We start from the raw sequence: 6,000 nt of genomic DNA, 5'->3' as shown, positions 1-6,000 counted from the left end.
TGTGTGGAAACTTTTCCTCCTTCACAGCTCCCTCCCACTGGTGCAGGTGCCGTCCTTATTCTTTTGTCTCTGTTTTTTCTTTTGCCCTACCCAGTTACGTGGGGAGTTTCTTGCTTTTTGGGAGGTCTGAGGTCTTCTGCCAGCCTTCAGTAGGAGTTCTGTAGGAGTTGTTCCACGTGTGGATGTATTTCTGGTGTATCCGTGGGGAGGAAGGCGATCTCCGCGTCTTACTCTTCCGCCATCTTCAGGGTCCCCCCTACAGGAAATTTTTAATATAGAAAGAGTGTTAGATAATATTAGGGAATTATTGTTAATTTTGTTAGGTGTGATAATGGCATTGTGATTATATAGGACGTGATGAAGTCTTTAAGGGTAAAAGATTATTATGTCTCTAATACTAATTCTAAATGCAAAGTAGATGAAACAAGTATGACAAAATGTTAATTATTAAATATAGATGATAGGTAAATGGATGTTATTCTCCTTAGTCTCTGTTATTTTTGACTTTTTTTTCATAATTTATTCAAGAAAGAAAGAAAAGTACTAGGTTCATAACAGGAGTTCAATAAATGTGAACTTCTCTTCTTCTCTCCATAGTCTTAGGGACCTCAAGTCTTCTCAAAACAGTTCGAATGCTTCCCATACTTTCCCACCCAGTTTTCCCAAGGCTTCACCTACTTAAGGGCTTCCTGCCCTTTTTGTGACAGCATACTCTCTGTATCTGCGGAGACCTTTGAATACAAGGAGTAGTTTGCCCAGTAACGGAAGGAGCCCTGCAAAGAGGCACTTGTTGACGGCACTGATACTGGATTCGAAGTTTTCCCCCTTGTGCCATAGCAGGGGTTCAAAGAAAAAAAAGTCAGTGTACCAGGGTTTGTTTTCACACTTGTCGGATCAGCCCCCTTTCCTGATGCCTAATCCAGAAAGAAGAGGTGTCGGGAAAGAGAGGGACGTGGCAGCCCATCTTTCATTTTTAGTTGAGTCACTTTTTCGGTAAATGTAGAGGAGAAAGGGATAGAAGTTTGGAAGGTTTGAGTCATCTCACAGAGACCGCCTGATTTTCTCTCTGAGTGGCATTGAGAAGTGACTCCTCAAAAACATGGATTGTAAAGCATTTGGTAAATAAACAGCAAACTATGAAGGCTAAATAATGTCTTCCTGTAGTGTTGAAATATCAGCAGTTTCCCTGTGTATGTGAGATTAAGTCAAGTGGAATGCCAGCCTCCTGGCCAAGATCATCAGTGCAAAGGCAAACTAACTCATGGTACAGGATCTATCTTTAAGTACCATATGCAGAAACATCAGCTTTGTACACAAGAAGCACGCATCTTGAGGCCTATCGCCACTCTCAATATTAGGGCTGATGAATTAGTGACTAAATAAGGCAGCTAGGTTTTTTTTTTTTTTTTTTTTTTTTTTTGCGGTTACGCGGGCCTCTCACTGCTGTGGCCTCTCCCGTTGCGGAACACAGGCTCCGGACGCGCAGGCTCAGCGGCCACGGCTCACGGGCCCAGCCGCTCCGCGGCATGTGGGATCCTCCCGGACCGGGGCACGAACCCATGTCCCCTGCGTCGGCAGGCGGACTCTCAACCACTGCGCCACCAGGGAAGCCCAAGACAGCTAATTTTATATTTGGCATAGTAAGTGAAACAATGAATAATGGCATTTATTTTTATTTTTTTAAAATTATTTATTTATTTTTGGCTGCGTTGGGTCTTCGTTGCTGCACGCCGGCTTTCTCTAGTTGTGGCGAGCGGGGGCTACTCTTCGTTGCGGTGCATGGGCTTCTCATGGCAGTGGCTTCTCTCCTTGTGGAGCATGGGCTCTAGGCGCGCAGGCTTAAGTAGTTGTGACACATGGGCTCAGTAGTTGTGGCGCACGGGCTTAGTTGCTCCGCAGCATGTGGGATCTTCCCGGACCAGGGCTCAAACCCGTGTCTCCTGCATTGGCAGGCAGATTCTTAACCACTGAGCCACCAGGGAAGTCCCTGAATAATGGCATTTAAAAACCAAATTTCCCCCTAAAACGGTATGTTTCAAAGTTTAACAGTGAACCTTCTCCTTCCAGCCATATGGTGGTGGTGGGGTGGTGGTGGGTATGTGGGTGGTAGAAGGAGTGCTCTGAGGAACTGTCCCACTGCACAGCAGCTATGTCCTGGATATAAAACACTCTTCAAGGCATTTCTGGTCTTGCAAGTATTGGAGAGATTCCCAAAGGCTTCCACAACAGCTACCCACCAAGCAAAACCTAATCCAAACCTGGACCAGAGCAGGAAGCCTTAAACTGCAAGCAGTAGTTGTGGAGGGGAAGTGCCCTGGGAGTAGATACCAATAGCAATTCTTACAGGAATACTGAGATGTGGACCAGCATTCAGGTGGGCATGCTGATCCTGGGACCCGTTTACTAAGCTAAGAGCCTCACAGTGGCCAAAGTGGTCTTAGATCAGAGGTGTCTTCAACTTTCTGCTGAAGCAAATCCTCCTTGGAAAAAACTTCCCCACCTTAGACCTAGAGGACTCCCACAGATTAAAATCAAACAATAAGCTCACAACATGCTAAGGCAAGCCACCATGAGCCAGAGCTGGCATAAACAACATGTGATAGATTTGGATCTCCACCATGATTGGACATACAAAAACTTTCAGACACAGACTACAGAACAGCTATGTATGAAGTGTTTAAAGACATAAAAGATGCAATCACACAGATAAGCAGGCAACAGTAGGCTAGGAGAAACAATCAGAAAGATTTTTTAAAATTAAAGTATAGTTGATATACAATGTTGTGTTAGTTTCTGGTATACAGCAAAGTGATTGCTATACATGTATATACGTATTCTTTTTCAGATTCTTTTCCATTATGGTTTATTACAGGATGATGAATATAGTTCCCTGTGCTATACAGGAAGATTTTTTAAATGGAGCTTCTATAAATAAAAAAACAATTATTGAAACAAAATCCCAAATGGACTGGTTAAACAGTAGATTAAATCCGGCTGAAGAGAGGATTAGAAATTACCCGGAATGCAGCACAGAGAGGGAAGGAGATGGAAAATATGAAAGAGAGATTAAGTGATTGGAGGCTAGAATGAAAAGGTCAAACAGGAATGTAAATGGAGTTTCAAGCTAAGGCGGGGACCAGGGGAGGGAGAAAGAAGAAAGAGAGTGATTGATTTGAAGAGATAATGTCATGAATCTTCCGAGACAGATGAAAAATGTAATAACACATACAGAGGAATCATAACTTATACCAAGAAGGATATTTAAAAAAAATGAAAATTCATGCCTAAACACATCATAATTCAACTGCAGAACACCAACTGCTGAGAGATCTTAAAAGGGGCCAGAGAGAAAAGATGGATCATCCTCAAAGGAATGACAATTAGACTAACAGTTGCCTTGAACAACAATGGAAATCAGAGGACAGTAGAATAATATTTCCCAATTGTTGAGAGAAAATAACTTACAGCTTAGACTTACGTGCTCAGAAAATCACATTTCAAGGAGGGTAAAATTAAGATACTTACAAATACACGAAAACTAAGGGATTTACTACCAAAAGATCTTCACTAAAGGAACATCTAAAAGTTATACTTCAGGAAGAAGGAAAATTATGTTGGAAGGATGATCTGAGATGCAAAAAGGAATGGTGAGCTTTAGAAACATATATGCATATGAGCAAACATGTAAAAATGTATATATATGAACAAATAATATTTGGGAAAAAAGGAATACTAAAGTTGAATTTATAGAGTTAAGAAAAAATGACAGAAATAAACTATTGGACAGTAATCACATACAAGTCAGGAGAGGGAAGTTAGGATCTCCTAAAATCCTTAGGAATAACGTTAGAGAACAGGGGTTGGCAAATTTTTTCTGTGAAAGGGCAGATAGTAAATATTCTAAGTTTTGCAGACCATACAGTCTTTGTCATGACTGTGAAACTCTGCCACTGTAGCATGAAAGTGGCCATAGACAGTATGAAAATGAAAGAACGTGGTTGTGTTCCAATCAACCTTTTTTACAAAGACAGGTGATGGGCAGATTTGATCATTGGGCCACAGTTTGCCTATTCCTGTTCTATAGGGAAGTCAAAATGCTGTTTAATTTTTGACTTTGTAAGTTAAATATACATGATAAAATTTCAAGAGTAATCACCAAGAGAATAAAAAAAAGAGTCTATAAAGTCCAAACCAGTAAAAAGGAACAAAGAAATAAACAAATAGAAAAGTAAGCCGCAAACAATCTTAAAAATGGCAAGAAATGAGAAAGAAAAAGAATCACAGAGAAAACAGGACAAATAAAAACTTAAAAAATGGCAAGCCAAGTCCAAATATAATAGTAACTATTACTCACCAAATATGCAAGTGAATTAAACTAGGCAATTAAGAAACAAATCGTCAGATACAGGGTTTTTAAAAATATAGTTATATGTCTGTTACGAGAGCCACACTTAAGTCGTAAGTATGCAGAAAGGCAGAAAGTAACAGGATAAAAAAGACACACCAGGCAATTACTAACCCAAAGAAAGCTACATTGGGGAATATAGACTTTAAGATAAAAAGCATTATCAGGGTTAGGAGGGGTCACTAGATCATTAGAAAGGATTCAATTCCTCAGAAAGATAAAACAATTCTAAACGTGCATGCACCTAACAAAATAGCCTAAAACGCATAAATATTGGCAGGGGAGACAGCCCATCGGGAGATCCTAGGAGTAGGTGATGATTTTAGGAGCTTAATGAGATTGAGCACTTAAGTAGCCAGGGTCACAGAATCATGTGCTCCCTATCCTTAAAAGCAGAGCCACACCCCCAAAATAGAGTAGTGTTAAGGCCACCTAACACCATGAGAGAGAGTACTTGCGTGTGAGTGTGTTTTAAACTTAATTAATTAGAGAGATTCCCCAGGGAGTGTCGGGGTGCTAGAAGATTCCTATTTACATCATAGCCCAGGGGCTGGCTGGATTCCATTATTGGATTCCCTGCACATGTGCCCTGGAAAAACCAAGCAGAAGCGAGACCATATGGCCAGCATGAGAAGAGGGCTAGTGGGGTCAGTTCACCCTGCACAAAGGAGATCCATCCCAGCTTCATTTATTTCAGGAAATGGTGACTTGGCCGGCTAAGGTAGATATTAGGAACACTGGGAAGAATCTTGTAGGGAAAAAAACCCCAAAACACTCAAAACGCGATTCTGAGGTCATTAATCATTAATCACCATTCTCATCATCACCATCAATCAGTCAGTTCAGGCTGCAGTGGGGTGTACATAATATTGAGGATATCTGCTCTTTGCCTTCAAAGATCAGCCCACGTCCTTTATAGAATAAAGGCAAGAAATCAGTGATAAGGCAAAAAAATGTCCATCTCGTTATGTACAGGACTCATCTCTAAAAGGCTGAGTGCAGGACAGGCGATGGCTCAGAGGCTCTGGGCGTGGCAAGGCCGAGTCCCCTAGAAAATAGGTGGTGGGAGGGGCTAAGGGAAACTCACTAAACATGGCTGTTCTGAGAATCAAAGGTGGGTAAGAGAGGTGGGGCTGAGGGCTTGGAAAGCAGGATGCTTTAAGCTCTTGGTTGCTACAGGAGTAGTGAGGTGTGTTGCTTCTCTTCCTTTGTCTCACTCCCACCCCACCCCCCGAGTTCCCCTGCTAGATCAATTGCCCACCTCTCTCTGCCTTACTCTGTGCCTGGGGAAGTTGAGCACTGTGCATGGCCTCACCTGGGCTCACTGGCTGGCCAGCTTCCCATAGAGACTAAGCAGGAAGGCGGAGGGCAGGAGAAGAAAGCGGTGAGGATCCTTCCTCCTTGTCCCCTCTCTGCTTTGGCAGTGAATCACTTCGGCACTGTTGAACCTCCGAACATCCTTTGGCTATAAACAGCCCTACTGTAATGATAATGGCTAGCACTTATTGAGTGCTCGCTATGTTTCAGTGCTTGCTATAACTCAGCACATTATACAGATGAACTTACTGAATCCTCCCAACAGCCCTGTGAGGTAG

The 6,000-nt window shown here is 42.2% G+C and overlaps 1 protein-coding gene across 1 annotated transcript in view; it reads left to right on the top strand.

Moving 5' to 3' along the window:
• Nucleotides 1-1,604: 1,604 nt before the first annotated feature.
• The window catches only part of RAI2 (retinoic acid induced 2), a 155,509-nt gene continuing 151,113 nt past the window's right edge, over nucleotides 1,605-6,000 (top strand). The window contains exon 1 of the mRNA XM_032620937.1: nucleotides 1,605-1,640. The gene's annotated coding sequence lies outside the window, so the exon portion shown is untranslated. The remainder of the gene's footprint in view (nucleotides 1,641-6,000) is intronic.

Source organism: Phocoena sinus, chromosome X (assembly GCF_008692025.1).
Source record: "Phocoena sinus isolate mPhoSin1 chromosome X, mPhoSin1.pri, whole genome shotgun sequence".
Taxonomy (NCBI): Eukaryota; Metazoa; Chordata; class Mammalia; order Artiodactyla; family Phocoenidae; genus Phocoena; species Phocoena sinus.
This window is presented reverse-complemented; position numbering and strand designations above follow the sequence as displayed.